General features: G+C 41.9%; 1 protein-coding gene and 1 long non-coding RNA gene across 5 annotated transcripts in view; one reads left to right on the top strand and one right to left on the bottom strand.

Moving 5' to 3' along the window:
* Positions 1–4,334, bottom strand: part of FLRT2 (fibronectin leucine rich transmembrane protein 2) — a 58,862-nt gene extending 54,528 nt beyond the window's left edge. The window contains exons 1-2 of one of the 3 annotated variants that reach the window (XM_023927737.2): positions 4,248–4,334; positions 2,906–3,826 (exon numbers count right to left, since the gene is read on the bottom strand). The gene's annotated coding sequence lies outside the window, so the exon portion shown is untranslated. Of the gene's footprint in view, positions 1–29; positions 665–2,905; positions 3,827–4,247 lie in introns of those variants that run through there. The other 2 variants (XM_086891986.1, XM_086891989.1) reach the window with 2 other exon arrangements.
* LOC147652678 (uncharacterized) lies at positions 55–16,072 on the top strand. 2 transcript variants are annotated; one of them, XR_015287692.1, is made up of 3 exons: positions 55–344; positions 5,702–5,823; positions 11,754–16,072. It is a non-coding gene; the product is annotated as an uncharacterized LOC147652678 (long non-coding RNA). The 2 variants fall into 2 exon arrangements; XR_015287693.1 differs by having other exon boundaries at positions 208–348.
* Positions 16,073–16,667: the final 595 nt, after the last annotated feature.

The raw sequence follows: 16,667 nt of genomic DNA, 5'->3' as shown, positions 1-16,667 counted from the left end.
GCCCTTACGAGGCGGCGGCATCGTCCTACCCCCTGCTCCGCCACCTCCTCCTCCGGCGCGCAGCCCGCGGCTCTGGCATTCCCAACGCACTTTCTCTCCTCGCTTCGCTCTCTCTTTCCCCCGCCGTTCCTCCTTCTCCGGTAAAAATATAAACGAGAGGGGACCGCGGCTACGCTCGGTCTTGGGGTTTCTTTCTTTCTGGGTTGATTTTTTTTTTTTTTTTGGTTGTTTGCTTTTTTTTTTTTTTTGTCTTTTTCTGTCCTCTGGAAATGATGAAAGGATCACATGAGGAGCAGGCACGGCGACTCAGGACCCTCGTAAGTCGGAGAAGGCATCGGACACATGTATGTGAGTATACGTGTGAGTGTGTGTGTGTGTGTGTGTGTCTGGCTCTCTGCAAGTCCTGCGCCTGCCTCCAGCCGGGATTGCAGGCTGATCTTAGCAGTAATGATGCCTCACATCTCACTATTCCCTGCTAATGTAAGTCGTGCCTTTTTTTCCTCCCTGCCTGACACCCCAGGGAGATGTTTACAGTAATGAATTCAGTTGATAGCCATCTCTCTCTCTCCTGGAGTCCCTCCCACATTTCTAGTTTAAAGAATGCTTGGAAGGCAGGGCTGCAACCTAAAGCTTTCCAAGAGGCAAAGTCGGGCTAGATTTTCTCTTTTTCTTCTTTCCTTATTTCCCTCCCCGTCCCCCCCGTCTCCCCCGGCTGCTTTTAACCCCTAGCTTGCTGAGGACAATTTAGCGAGCTCTATCGGCTTGGGCTCGCCCTCTCCCCCTTTTTCAGCGATGGGAAGCGGGCGGGCGGCGCTGCCGGGGGGATGCAGGGGCTGCGCAGAGCCCGATCCCCGCCCTGCCTCACGCTGAGCCCGCCGGGCCGGCGCTGAGGAAGAGGAAGGTGCGGGTATCGCCGTCCTTGGCGGCGGGACTGCCCCGGCACCGCTGCTCCGGGCGGGTCGGAGCGGATCGGGAGGGAGGCCGGCAAGGGAGCTGAACAACTCCCCGAGCGGCGCTTCTGGGAGATGCCCTCGCTAGCAATAATTACAGCCGTGCTCTCCACCAACATGGCGATATTTCATGTGCAGCCGCCGCCAAGCCCGCCTCCCCCACCCCCTTCTTTTGCTCTCCTTCCTCCCTTGCGAACTTTTAGATACGCAGTACCAGTATTCAACAAATACAACACAGAATAAAAGAATCTCCGACCCTCAGGGAAGAGTCGGACCTCCTCCAGTATTCTGTCTGGTTTTCATCATCAGTCATAAAGACTTGAAAACCTCTGGAGAAACCGCCTTTTGCCCTAAAGCGGGAACAACACCCACTCCACCCCCCACCCTCCTATTTCTCCTGTACACTCAGTGCATATGAGAGTGTGTGTGTGTGTCTGTGTGTCTGTGTGTCTGTGTGTCTGTCTGTGTGTGTGTGTGTGTGCATGCCGGGCTGTCTGCGCTTGTTTCGGAGTAACCCTTCCCCCGCCGTCCAGCTCCCCAGCAGCCTTCTGCCTCGTCCTGGCAAGTCCACTTAAAGACAAAGCTATTTAATACCGAGAAGCACTTGAGCGATACGATACAGCCGTCACGGTCGGATGTGGGGTGTGCCAAGAGAATTTGCCTCAAACTCCTACATTAGTAATGAAAACGCACAGCGCAGCTTTTGCTGCGAGTTACTTTAAGAAACGGGCTGAGGAGGGACGGAGGAGAGGGAGCTGATCAATGCCATGTGGCCAGGAAACAGAAAAAGGAACCGAAATGCCTCGGAGTTGGCTTGCCCCTCACCCCTGGCTGCTCAGTGCCTTCTATTTGCTCGGCCGTACCTCAAAAGCTGAATTACTCGCTATTAGCTCCGCGCCTCCTTCGCCCTTCGCTTGGGGGGGCTAAACCACTCCCGGCTTCAAAGGCTCAGTGGAGCCGTAGCGAGGAGCCCCGGCCAGCCCAGCCGCAGCTCCTGCTCCTGCCCCCGCACTCGCCCTGCCCTCCACCCTCCTCCCGGCCTCCGAGGGGCTCCGGAGAGTCCGGCTGGCCAGCCCGGAGCCTCGCCGCCCGCTCGCTCGGGGGAGGAAGAGGACTTGTGCCCTCCTACGAGGAGTGATGGGGGTGGGGAGCGAGCACGGCCAGGGAGCGCAGGTAGCCAGCGTTTCTCGGGGGTCTCAGCAAGAGGAAGGGAGATAAGGACGAGAACCCGCTTCCCTCCCTGCTTCTCGCCCCAGGATGGAGGGGAGGCAGCCCGGGGCCCTCCGCGGGTCCCAGGCGGCCGGGAAGAAGAGGGTGTGACACCGGTCAGTCCCGCGGCCAGAGCCTGCATCCCCGCCCCGGAGCACGGGCTGCTCTGTAGGCTCTGCTCGCAGCTGCCAGCTGGTCCCGAGGGATGAAAGGATCAGGAGCCCCTTAGAGTACAAAGGCTAATGTTCTAGGTATTTTTTGACTTTTTAAGATCTTTCTTTCTTTATTTATTTCTTTGCGTCTGCATACTTTTCAGAGCTCTTATTTGAGCACGATTTATATATGCTTCATGAAGCTGATGGACAGCTAGTGCATTTTCTAGCTGGCGAAAAAGACCCTCTCTTTCTCATGTTTACTCCACCTGTCCCTCTGTTTTCCACGTCCCCGATATTAGCAGCCTGGCGTCAGCACAGAAGGCAGAGCTGGCCATTGTCGATCGCAGGTATTTTTGCCCTCTGTGCCCCTAATCAGGGAGGAAAGTGGGAATGTTAAAAACTTCTGCAAGGCTGCAGGCAGTTGCCCTGTTCCGCAGTCTCAGAGGGATTAGAAGGAATTATCCCTGTCTCTCTCCCTGTCCCTGGACCCTCAACCAGACTATTCTTCAAATCAGTGAATGGTACTCAGGACACCTTTTTTGGTCAAATAAAGATCGTGTCAATTCAGAAAGTGACTTAATCAGGCGTTACCTGCTCCTGCGGAAAGGGGTTCCTTCTCTGTAGGTCACCCAAAGCCCACCGGGTCCGGCAGGTTGAAAGGGGAGAAAGTGGCAGAACAGCTGGGCTCCAGCATGGTACTGCTTTAGGGATCACCACCGAGGGCTCTGTTTTCCATAGCTGCCACTGGTCACCAACACCCAAGGTTGCTCTCAAGGAAAGGAGGAAAGAAATTATCTTCCCAAAGTGCTCTCCAGGCGGTCGTTTGACCCTGACACCCACGGATGACACTGAAGCACACCCCGCTGAAGCGGCTGAACGCCTGGCAATTTCCTGTCTTCGGTTCCCCGGCGGCCCCGGGCACCGCCGCCGAGCGATCTTATCGCCGTGCCATCATCATCACTCACCGCCGGCAACCAGAGATGCCGCGCTCCTAAGTCAGGGTGACAGATTTCAAACGCGGGGCTGCAGCGTATCCAGCCTCAGACATATTCTTCCTCAAACTTTGCCTAGCAAGCAAGTCAGTGGCTTAACCCTTCGCAGCTCTTTCTCTCGCCCGGAGACCGAGACCCCAGCAGAGGGAATGCTGCTTTGAGGGGCACGCGGGACAAGGCGGCTGCTTGGCTGGAGATGCTTTATTACGTGCCGTTTTCTATTCTTGGCTATTTTCACTTGAAACAGATGAGAACCGCCAACTCCAGGGAGCAGATGGAGGGCTTTTCTGTGATTAGGGGCTGGAAAAATCCTCTTGGCAAAGCAGATCGCTGGGGACTCACCTGTGGTCCCTCTCTGTCACCGAGTCAGCAAACTCATCTGCATGGCACGAATTCCTCTCATACGCACATATACAGACAGAGCTTCTGCACTTTCCCCAGCCAGGTGTGGTTAAAAGCACAATTCCAAAAGTGCCATTTCACTCAGATCTCGAGATTCAGCTCTTTTACAGGTTATTAACTACAACAGAGAAAGGAGCAAGTGAGAAAGAAACGTATTTTCAGGAAAGAAAGAAAGAAAGGAAAAAATAGCCTTTTTCACATATGCACTTTGTACTCAAAGGAAATATTTACCACCACCAAACTCCAGCCTGTCAGAACATGTTTCTTCCTAAGCACAAGAAACCTTAAAACTGAAAAAACCCATGTGCAATTCAAAGATGAAATAAAGTGCTTGAAAGCTTTCCAAAGTGTGTACCACCAGCCCAGAGCCCGATGTCAAGACAACAGGGAAATAAGATTAACAAACTCTATTGATTGCCTAGTATTCATTTTTATATATTTTTAGTGCATTGTGATGCGTTTGTCACCCTTCTCTGCCCCAACCCCCCCTAAAAAAATTAAAAAGAATAATAATAATAAAAGTAAAGTGGGGACACGACCTCTGGCTGCAGCTCCGGGAGGTCCTTCCAGAGCCCCTGCGGTCATGCTGTAGGAAGGCTGGAGAAGCAGGTAGATGTGTATGAATGGAAATTTCAGCGCTTTCTCCATTAAATGTGTAAGATAAGGCTGGACAAGGGAGGAGAAGAATCCTACAGTAAGCAAAGGGACAGGAAAAGAAAATATTCTCCTCCCACCCACATTTCTAAGTTCCGATTTTAAGCACAGCAGGCAAATAAAATTCTTCAAACGAAGAACCCCCGGCCACACTCAACCCTTCCCCTCCACGAAACTGCCCCAAACCTGACCCTTTGGACACGGCATGTATCCCTGTGCAGGCGGTGGCAGCAGGTGAGGTGAGCGGGGCCCGCGGGCGGCAGGAGGAGCCGCAGGTGCGCAGCGGAGCTCCGCGGGCGCGGAGCGGGGCCGCCTGCACGTCCCGCGCCGCGGCCAAGGTGGCAGCAGAGCACAGCGCTAGGATGGACACGGCCCCCCTCCGCTCCTTCCAACACGCTCTGCTTAAAGTGCTGCGCACCCCTTCCCCCTCTTCCCCGCTCCCCACGTAATAGTCTGATTTCTTGGACTTTAAACAATTTTTCCCCCTCGCCGTCACCAGCCTATAAATGTGTCAAGGATGGATTTATTTATTTATTTGCTAGCAAACCGCTTTGCGTGGTTGAAGAGCTGTAAACTGAAAGGAGAATATAGAAATGTATTATCTTTAAATTATCTCTGATCATACAAGATGGCTAGCCTGGAGTGATGGTCCACTGATCCATAATACAACCTCACTTATCTTATAGAAAATGTAAGATGGGATAACACTAAGAAATGTTATAAAAATGAAAGTGCCTTTTTAATATTTTTTTTTTCTTCCAGCTATATTGTTAGATTGATTTCTGCAGCTTGCAAGAAAGAGGGTAAAAGGAAATGAAAATAATTTTGTAACTGGGAGGTTGGTCTAAATCATAGTGAATAATTTCAATTTTTGTCAGTAATGTAAAATTTTACTTCAGGCCTTAAATTCATGCAGCTAACAGAAAGGGAAAAAATTACTAAGTATATTCTTCATCAAATTTTGGAAAATCATCTTATTAAAAAAGGTTTTGAGGGAGGAAAGGGAAAGAAAAGGGGATGGGGAAGGAAAGAGAAAAAGGAAAGGGATAGAAAGAGAAGGAAAGGGGCAGAAAGGAAGGGGGAGGGGGAGGGGAGGAGAATGGGAAGGAGAAAAGGAAGGAACCAGGTAGACACAGTTGTAGAATATTGATGTTTCTTACCATAGTTTCATGCTGATGACAATTGCACAAATGTAGATCAATCCAACCAACACTTGGTTGAATTTGATAAAATTAAGGTAATTAAAGTGGCTAAAATCATGACATAAGAGTCCAGCAGTCATTAAACATTGTTATGCATTGTTTCTTAGTGGTTTTATTTGTTTTTTTTTAATGTATAGAAAATGCAAAGGAGAATAGAATAATGAGAAAAACTGAAATCAACACATATATGAAAAAATAATTTATGATTGACCTACCTACCTACCTACCTACCTACCTACTTACCTACCTACCTACCATGGTGAGTGGAAGGCATAAGTAAAACCTTCTGAATAACATACAAATAGCCAACATGAGTTTTTCCTTTCACATTTTCTAAGCGTAATCATTAAGATCCTTTTCATTGTCATAGCCAGCTTTTAAAATAAAGGAATATCCTCCATCTCTGGTTCTGTCATTTCATCTTTATGATTCTGGGAAAAATAATCCATGCATTTCTATCAGACAAACTCTTGCTTCGCTATATAAAAAACACCTCAGTGAAAGTCACACAGCATTCATTAAGTTTCCCCCTTCTGCATTCAGCACTCTTCTTTTATTCTAAGTGGAGAAGCCTAGAAGGCAGACTATCAATCTACTGTAGAGAAAACATCCCTTTCTGATCACAAGGCTATCTACCCAGTCTCCCATAGGAGCTCAAGAGCTCACTCATTCTAATTTCCTACTGATTAAAAAATCAGATTTATTTGTACTTTCTTATCCACAGGTTTGGCAAGCTCAAATCATTCCTTCACTTTTGTCTTTGTCAAGTCCATTTCTGTAACTTTTTTTGTATTTTCTAGGAGCTAGTTACAATTATGACAGAGTGCCTCTAAACGATCAAAGAGGAGACAGTTTTCTTTCAGCCCAATAAACATGAATGAACATTAGAATTATGAGAATATATAAAAGCTGGACAGGAGAACATTATTTTTAAAAGATTAGCCTGATCCAAATCTCTCAATATTATTTAAAGAGACAACATAAAAAAAGTGCTAAAATTTATAACATAGACCCTAAGGCTCATGGCATAGCTTTAGCTTTATATTTGCTTGATTTCCATGCCTCACTTTGTAGAAGTTTAGCAAACTTTGATCCACAGTATTACAAAATATTTCGAGCTCTATCTGACAACTTTTAACTCTCTTTCAATTCCAGATACTTATGTGTAATAGGATACAATGGAAAACGCAAGTTTTCCATTGAATTTTCTATATTCTACTGATTTTTGTCCTAGATTCTGATAAAATGGTAACATCATGTGGTAAAGTCTTCTAGTCTTTTTTGTTTATTTATTTTAAAACATATTGTAGAAAGGATAGGTGAAAAGGAAAATATCTTTCAATTACCTAAAGAAAAACCTATAAAGATATTACCCTGACCAGAAGGGTCAAGAAGCAGAGGCTAGATGATTACACCTCCAAACTGAGAAATAAATGAGCAATACTCTTGGGATGCTGGTGCACCAAGAGGTCCTCTTTCCAGGGGCTATTACTAGAGGGCAGAAAAACGTGTCACCATGGTACAGACCAATTACCTGAAAGGAAAGGAAAAAAATAAAAAGATTAGGCAGATGGTATCTGTTTTGCATCCTGATAAATTGGCAGTAAGCTTTCAGGTCTTCAAGAGGATTTTGAGGCAGTGAAAATATCTCGAGAAACCATTTGTCTTGCTCTTTAGCAGTGCAAAGCACCCACGTCACAGATTTGTGGACTGAGGGGGATAGGAAGGTTGTCACAGCAGTCAACAACTTAAACTCTTTAAAAACCTGGGACACCAGATTTTGTTCAGACCTAAAATTTTCCTTAGGATTTAGTAAAAGAGATTTTATGTCACTTCAATAATCTCTTTTAGACTTAAGGGAAATGTTGTCAGGAGGAACAAGGATCTGTGATTAGATCTGCTGAACCAGTGAAGGTACCCATCCAGGTAACCATGGCCTGCTAGGAGAAAGAGAAGGGATGTGCATTTATGAGGGACACGTTACATTGAAGAAGAAATGCAGTGCTAAAAGTTATGAGGCTGCTTACTAAGTGATGCTATGAAGAATATGGTGCCTAGTGCCAGTAGAATTTTTTATTTCATTCCCATAGTATAGCAGAACAGGGAAAGTCTAAATTTGCTTCGCTGATGGGATGCTTCTGGTGAGAAAACCCACTGGCAGAATTGCACCAGGATTGCAATTTTAGGGTGGACTTGATTCAGCTAGGAGTCATTGTTAGGCAATTCCATTCCTCTTGTGGAATTGTGTTTTCCATTCAGCAGTCTTTGCAATTCTCAAGACCTTGAACAACCCCTGAGGAAAGGCCAATTTTGCCTTTTATATATACTATATGCATTCAACCTCTGAGAGAGTACCGACCATTTTATATAAAATCCCAGCTATATGCAAAGATAATAGCACTGGGAAATTCTTTTCCTGGATCATATGTATACATATATATTTAATTGTCTTGCAGAATGTATAACTAAGTCATTGAGGTCTGCTTCTTCTTTGCTTATAATTCAAACAGACCCTTCCTCAGTTCACTACGACTTTTTTATTCAGTTAATTCTGCTTACTTGGTGGTGACAAATTGCACTTGAAATCTACCATAAGATTATTTAGTTAAACATACCACACTACTCCTAGGTGGAGTAGTTATGAAGAAGAGCCAGGAATATACCCCCAGGATAAACTGAACTTTTTTTTCTTGCATCATAAAATGATTCTGCTTTCTGTGCCTCAGGCAAAAAGAATGCTAAGAAGTTAAGCTATTCTTTTTGGTAGGGTTAGAGAAGAGAGTGAAATCCTCCCTGGAGAAAATGAAGCAGCTTGAGTGCGTAATCGTTTACTGGTGAACTTTAGTAAGTCCAAATGATGAGTTAGAGAGAGAAGAGTTTTCAGGTTTTGGCTCACTCTTTTTAATTTTGAAGCATATGCATATTCGTCAGCATTTGTTCATCAGAGAAACAGATTTCTGCAAGCTCAGAGAAGCTGGGCTTTCACTATAGGATCATCTTTGGCATTTGTTTCTTGCGTTTGTCAAACACAACTTGTCTTAACCACTATTGAATAAAATAGGCTAACTATCTACTTCTATTGCCATTGTCTTTGGATTTCTCAGGTCTCAAAGGTCATTGTGAGCTATTGAACACTGTTATGGCCACTCTTAGCACTCTCATCATTTTTAGCTTATTGCTGGGCTTGGTGTAGGGAACAGCAAGGAAAAGGGAGGATGACCTGGAAACTGAGATCCCAGAAAAAGGAAGCTCCCTCAGCCAGTCTTGCAGAAGTGAGACAGGGCAGACAAAAAAGGGGGCTTGGTAGAGGGTTCATTAATATTCATAGTCAGCCAGGATAGAGATTCAGGCTCCGGGTTCACAGAGGACTGCAGACAAGACTAGAAAGAAGGCTATCATGCCTGTCCAATGTCCATCCGGAAGAGAGGACTGGAGACATGCACACCTCCAGAAGTGACTTCATGTGGTCACCCCCAAGGTGACACAAAGTCCCTGCACCAGGGCAGAGTTGAAGAGAAGGAGTGAGGAGGGGAATTCCCAGGGAAGGTTGGATCTGATCTCTCCCATGGCTATCCCCAGGAGTCTGGATTTATGACAGTAGCCACCACACTTGGCTTAAAAACATGTAATACATAATGAATACATAATATCAGTTCTCTGAAGGGCCATTTCATAAACTCACAAACAAGCTCAAGCTCTTTCCTGTGACAATATTTAGTTTTACCAATCTCTTCTGGATAGTCCATTGCGTTACATATTTGAAAGATAGAATATTTCATCTACACGTAGGAAAGTTTTGAGCTCTTTTCAGATCCTATGAGTGCTTCTCTTCTCTTAGTCTTTTAATTGTTGTGCATGAGATTGGACAGTCTCAGAGAGGAGATACACTGTTACCATTTTGAACAATTGTCTCATTATTTCTCTTATAATTGATGATAATATGTTGGAGATAATTTCTAGAGTAAGGCTATTGCTTGAGACATGCAGACATTTGCAGTCATCTAAACTGAGGAGGTTTAGGCAATTATTGATCAGCACTTTCTGCTGTGCTCCTGCAGGTATTGTTTTGCAGCAGTTATTACTGAGATGTATTCTTGAACCTCTTCAGATGACAGCAAAATATGTGCTAGCACTGACTAGGGTCAATTTTCAGCTTCCTCTTTTTTTTTTTTTGCTAGGCTGTAAACTGATAAATATCAGGAGATGATGCCAGTCTAAAAAAACTCTTCCTATTGAGGGAAAATGAGGAAAGGGATGAGTGAACAACTGGGGGAGGTAACCAGTGCTGCTTGATTCCCCACTGCAAATGACTCAATAGTCACAGCTCTAGTTTTAAGGTACAAAAAAAGTAGTCTCTAACTTTTAAGAACGCTAATCCTAAAACTAGAAAACAGTCAAAAACCCCCAACAAACCCATTAACAAAGTAAGGGAACAAGATAATTATTGGTATTGGAAAAAGGAATTCCTAGTGAATATTGGGTTAGAATTCTACACTATGTCATAGAGTCCCATCATGATTTCCCTTAGAAATGCAGATTTTGAATCTCATGATTTTCAATTTTGTGACTAAGAAAAGATTGGAATTAACACTTCTGGTTTTATTTCACTTTTTGTTACTTCTAAAGTTGCATTTATTGGATTTTTTTTATTCCCCCTCCCTTTTTTTTTCATATTTTAAACTGCCCAGAAATGCTGAATAATGTTAGTGCCATGTGATACCTGAGCTAAGGAGCGTGTTGCAGCCGGTACTTGTGAACTCTTCATTGCCTGTAGCCTCAGGCCAGCGTCTACTGTCACCTGCCTTATCCTCTGATAGAATTATTTGACTTACCTAGGCTTATTTCAGGTTTCCAGGGGATGATATTAAATTTATCATTTCCTAGGAATTTGTTCTTGGAGACATGTGAGTAGATCCTTTGGGAACCTCTCTTCTGTAGCTGTACTAAAAGACAGACCATTAAATTGCTTCTACCTATTTGGTTGCTATGACAAATCTGGAATTCTATACTTGGAGATAAATGGACAAAAAATGTGTCCTACTGTTGCAGGGCAAACTCTATTGAGTCAGCTGAGTCAGATCACACTGGCTGCACAACTTTTGATGCAATGAATCAGATAATTGGTCTAGCTGTGCCAACACCCTTCTACTTCTGGCCATGCCATTGTTTGACACTTTAGAGAAATGTGCAAAAAATCCATAAACCACCTGGCCAATTGTTCAAGTTACATATCTTGATTAAAAAAGTTATGGATGAAAAAGCAGAAGTCAGGGAAACTGATGATATTTTTCTAGTTGAGTGCTCAGTTAGACACCTTGTATTTAACAGAACGTGAAGAAGCTCCCTTTTGTTTCTCAGTTTTTTTCTAAATGATCATATTTTATGAAGCATGCACATACTAATCCAGAGACATAGACAACTGGACTATTAAGATTCATTAAATGAATTGATTTGTCTTTTTCTTTCTGTTTCTTATCTCTTATTAATGATGCACAATGACATGTCTCTCATTTTTTTATCTGTTTTCATCCATAGTCCTCATATTTTATCTCGAACAAAGAGTAGTCTTGTGTCACGAAGGCTCATCAAAGTCATAATTGCTCTTCATTTATCTGCATTGAACTGTCTGTCATCTGTTAGCATTTTGAATGCTCTATACGACTTTCTGCACTTGTCTGCATTCTTCCTCATTTACTTCTCCTAGACCATCCATTACATCTTGCTAACTGATTTCTACTTTTAATTTTTTTAATTACTAGGTGTGTTTGTACCCTTCTAGCAGTTTCAACCCAGAAATATTGGTAATGTTTTTGTTTCTGCATTTAATTTATAGTCAGCACTACTATTTGTCTGCAAGACTAATGTGCCCCAGCAGGGAAGGATAAATCTCAGTATTGAGAATCTGTAATACACTGTAACAGCCTACACACCTTTTCCTAATCTATCTTTATGCTCTGGACATTAACTTTGACATAGCCTAAAGCTCAAAAGAGCTTATTGTAAGTAATTTCTGTAAAATCATCAGCTGATAATTACTAGATTGGTGGCCAGAAGGGGATAAAGGCTGTTACTGATGATTTTAATTTCTTCTTAGTTTTATCATGCATCATGTTTTACTTTTAGTTAATTAAATATTCCTTTTATTTTTTCTTATCATACCACTGCTTATGCTTGTCCTTTTCCTCCTAGGTACCTGTCTCATCATCTTTACTATATCTTATTTTAAAAGACATGGAAAAACTGGATTACAAGGTGCTTTACAAATTAGATAAAGAACTCAAATTTCAGAAGACTGCTTTGAGGAAGTAAATGTGGAAATATTAATTTTGAGCTGTTCAAATACTGTGTTCTTTATTTATAAATTGGGACAAATGAGCATCCTTTCCTTCACAAGGAAATCCTTCTTATGAGTAGGTGAAGGCTATCAGACAGAAGGTTACTGTAGAAGGATAAAATAGTGTATACTTTATATTTCAGCTTCTGAACTGAGGTACATTGGTATAATGGAATCAATGAAACTATGGTGTTTTATATAAAATGAAAACAAATGTGGATGGGTTTGTTCATTTGTTTTTGCATTTAGAAGAGAGTCAGGCAGATAAACAGTGGTATCATTACTTCATTTAAGCAGGTTTCAGAGGCCTAGGAACTTTGTTGTCTTGAGCTCAGATGAACAAAACACTATTTAGTGCTTGGTAATTCTTTAGACTAGAAATAATATCAGGTCACAAGAAATCTGCTGAAACTCAGTTTACATTAATATTACTCTGTAATTAATTTTTCTGCTTTCGCCAAAACTGAAATTTCTGATAGTGTGCAAACTATTAAATAGCTTTAATAAAAAAAACAGAAGCCAGGTCAAAAGGGACAAATACTTCACCAGCCTTCTTAACTTTTCATATGTTGTTTTAATTTCATTTAATTTTATAAATACTAGAAATACTTTATATCTTTATATACACAGTACTATGAAATTAAGCAAGCTAATCTTTAATAGGTGTTATATTTTTAAATTAGCAATGGAAACATCTAAGGGGTCTATGAAGCATTCCTACAGTATGCCTAACTTGATTTTTAAATGCTTTTATTGAGACAGGAAATTTTGACTGAGAAAGAGCATATAGCTTGGAAACATAACAAGATAATCCATCATGATTAATTATTTTCAATGTTAATTGTACATTTGAGTTTGTCTACCTTGAATTTTCAGCTATTGTACCTTACTACAGATTATGATATATGAACCTTCTCATCACAAACAAAATGGAATCTTCTCTTTAACTTCCTTAAGTAACAAAATCTTTTTTTCCTCTTTTCCACTCTTTTGTTGGTTACCGGTTCCTTGTCAACTACAGCATCACCCACCCACACATCCCAGCTGCCACTCTCTCATTTTCCTTCCAAAACAGCAGAATACATCACCTGTTATCAATGCTGCCATTCATTCTCAAGAAACAATCAAGAAATAGGTACATATCCAAGGCTCCTGGCAGCCACCAATGTTTGAAAGATTGAGGAATTCTATTTCTACTCTATTTCCTGATCTTCATCAGCATAGAGTATAATCTGGCTCTGGAAAAACTTCTGAGCTCCAACTAGAAACAGCTAGTAACACAATAGAACAAGTTTGTAGTTTTGCCTGAGCAACTGGTGAAAAACCAGATTCCAACTGCCCTAGCTAGAAAGAACCCCATTTTTCTGTCCTTCAGGGCCACAGACGAGACTTTATCTCTGGCTTCCCATGTTCTCTGCTTCTCTGGTGTTCTGTGGAAAATTCTTTAATATTTTTTGTTCAGCTTGCTTTTTCCTGCCATATAATTTATGCTGCTAAATGCTTTAGCACAGTCTGGCCTACTGATTGTCTATTCTTCATTGCTATTTAATGCCCTTTGCCTCCTTTCTGCCAATAGACTGGCTGCACCACTGCTGCCATTTGTGTCATTGAGATTGTTGTTTTATTCATCTGTTCTGAAGTATGCCGTGGATTAACTATTCCTAATACTTCTTAACTTGGACTTATTTATTGCTTCAATGGACATAGCTCTTCTCATGTTTCGTGATTTTCTCATCTTGTACTCCTCTTCCCTCCTTCGTTCCCTTACCCTTTCATTCCTTAACCTCCTTTTATCTTAGCACAGAATCTCAAGCCCTAAATCACAAAGTGCAATGTAATAAGCACAAGCGGCTGAGCTGTTATAACTTACAAAAGAAAATGAAAAAGGGTCAGCGAAAATGCCCCCATTAATCTCTGCTCTTGCATTTTATACAGCTGTTTCTCTTCCTGTACAGGACAGATAGCAAAAGATGCCAACTTTCAACTTCATCCCAACCTGCTTATAGGCAAAGACAATATGAAGTGGAAGATGAACTGACCATACCCCATAGACATCTTCTAGAAATAACATATTCATGTTTATTTTTAGGGTTTTTTTTCCCTCCCCACAAGCTGTATATTTTTAAATTTTCTCTTTATGTGCTACCACGAATGGTGTTTTTGTATCTAAACACAGCACATGATATACCAGGGAAAACTGCAGTTCTCATTCTCAGGTCTGCTTAGTTATGGCAGGTGAAAGCAAAAACTCTCTTCTTTTGAATATCTGACAGTGTCATTTAGGGCTACTGTCTGCTCAGCTGGTTATTGCTCAGCCTCTCCAACTAAGAGTGACTGCTCATGTTCAGGGGTTTCTGACTTTCCTACTCCTGCTACACAACTGCCTGGGAAGTTCATGAGAGTAACAGGCCTGAGAGTTAAACAGGTCTGGAGCCAGAGGGTGACTGGCTATATCTGGGACCTTGTGGCACAATTCCTGATCAAGAGGAGGGTCTACTGCTCTGTGTAGTTGTCATTGAAAATCTTCCTCATGAGTCAAATTGAGGTGAAAGTATTTTTACCTGGGTCCAACAGTGTTTTAGGCCACATATCCCAAGTCTTTTCCTATCTTTTGGTAAACAATGGGTTTCTGATGTCTCTGAAACTTCAGATACCGTCTGAAGGTCATCTGCCAGAGCACAAAAGCATTTTGGGAAAAAAGAAGGTTGTGTCTTATTTTACATTTTGGGAATGCAGTGGCAGTATTTTGGTCACGTTTTGAGGAAGGATTATGACAGCCCTCTAAAATTAATCAACTCCCACTTCTTTCATCCAAACATTCACCTGTTTTATGCTGTATTTTCTATGTGTCTGTGACCTCTCACTTTTCATCTTTCCAGAGTGAAAGAGTGACAAGATGGCTCATAGCACCATACATGATTTGAAAGATATTTGCAAAAAGAGCTCCCTAAAGAAAAAGATGCAGGGAACACTATATTTCGCACTATTTGTGCAGCCTTCAGTGGAAGTGTGAGAAGGTGGCTAAAGGGAAAATAAAAGTCATGAAAACTGAAAATATGAGGAAGGGATAGAGGCAAGTTTGGGAGCAGTGAGTATCTGAATGCTGTTTCCTTTTAACTTAGATTCAATGTGTTAACCAGCAGACTGTTTTTTTAACCTGCTACTTTTTCCCTTTTTGTTTTTTCTTAAAAATTTTTTATTTTCACTTGGATGTATTTCTCAACCCATGAGAATCCAGGGCAAGCCAATCACTTTTCAGTGTTAAATGCAAATTAAGGTTTTTTGCTTCATTACCTTTTCAAACATGGTATCTTGTGAAAATAATTTTTCCTTAGCTCTTTCTGACACAGGCAGAGATCTTAATATATACAGTGTATAGTGTACAAATGCAATGTATACACAAATAAATATATTTACTTAGCCAGGGATCTGTCTGTACCCATACAGTCTTTAAGCCAAATTCAACATTTATATAACTTGTCTCTCCATATAATTCTAGTGTGTTTGGATTAAACAAGTCTGCAGCTTTCTAATTGTCATGGTTTAACCCCAGCTGCCAACTAAGCGAAACTGGCACATAATAAAAGATCTGACTCTTCCTTCAAACCCTGCACAGACCGTACATCTGGGAGATGATTTTGGAGGTGTGAAGAAGAGAAAACATCATTTCCTGGCATGTGTTTTACTCCAGATGAACATATCAGCACACTCTTTTTGATTGCTTACCTGCTGTTAGTGCTCTGTGAAGGGATCCCGTCACCACAAGACTGTTTCCCACTCGGGTTAGTGGAAATTATCAAATTGTGTGTCAGCCTTTTACTAATCCCAAATCTAGTTGGGCAGTAATGAGAGAGCAGTGTCCTTTTTAGGCCAGTGTGAATCACAGACCATCTACTCCGGGTGTTTTGTTTGGTGGCTAATCACTGAATGCTGGGTGGGGAAGGAGTCTTTTGGTATTATAAGGATAGATATTCTTCCTCTTCTCTCTTCTCAGAAGAATATAAATAGCTGAAGGCAAATCCTCATGGACTTCAGTTTTTCAAAAAAATCCATAGGAATCACAAGTCATCATGGCTGGCAGTATGTGTCTTACTGTGTTGAAACCTCAACAACTTTGTTTTCTTACCAAGGTCTGAACTCTCAAGTAATAAAAGTAATGTCAGTCTGACTGCCTGCTTGTTTTGCCATGTTTTGCTTCTTGTTTAAGAGCAGTAGTTATATTCAGAGCAATTAATGACAGCATCTCTTAAAAGTTGAAAAAGCCTTACAAATGATGAAAAAGTTTTGATGTTTTTTCAGGAATGGTCCTTCACACTTTCATTCTGGATTCCTGCTAAGGAAGCAGTTGTTCTCACTGATGTAATCCATGGTTTTGGTAATATCTGTTGCAAAGTAGATGGCAGATTGTCTGCATCCTCCACATCTCAGTAAAAGGTTTTCATTGATAGCAGCTGTATTAGTTTTTAGGTCTCATAAAAACATGCAGATGAATTTTGCTACTGGTTGGAGAAAAGTTGAATTATGAGCAAGTTGCTGCAGTGACCTTGGCAGATCCAGTGGTTAATTGTGTGCCTACTGGAAGTCTGTGTGCATCTCTGGGTGTTTGTAGCAATATCTAGATTTTTTATCATTGCTTTTCATAGGTATGCTGGACTTGTAAAAGACTTGAATAGTAAACAGAATTCAAAAAACTGTTGAATATATAATGATAGAAGAATATCATTATGTGACTGGATATATATTTACACAATGAAGAATAATGGTTCCAG

The sequence above is a fragment of the Cyanistes caeruleus genome, chromosome 6, assembly GCF_971803275.1.
Source record: "Cyanistes caeruleus chromosome 6, bCyaCae1.hap1.1, whole genome shotgun sequence".
NCBI classification, from domain to species: domain Eukaryota; kingdom Metazoa; phylum Chordata; class Aves; order Passeriformes; family Paridae; genus Cyanistes; species Cyanistes caeruleus.
Note: the sequence above shows the minus strand (reverse complement) of the source record. Positions and strands in the feature narration are given on the sequence as shown.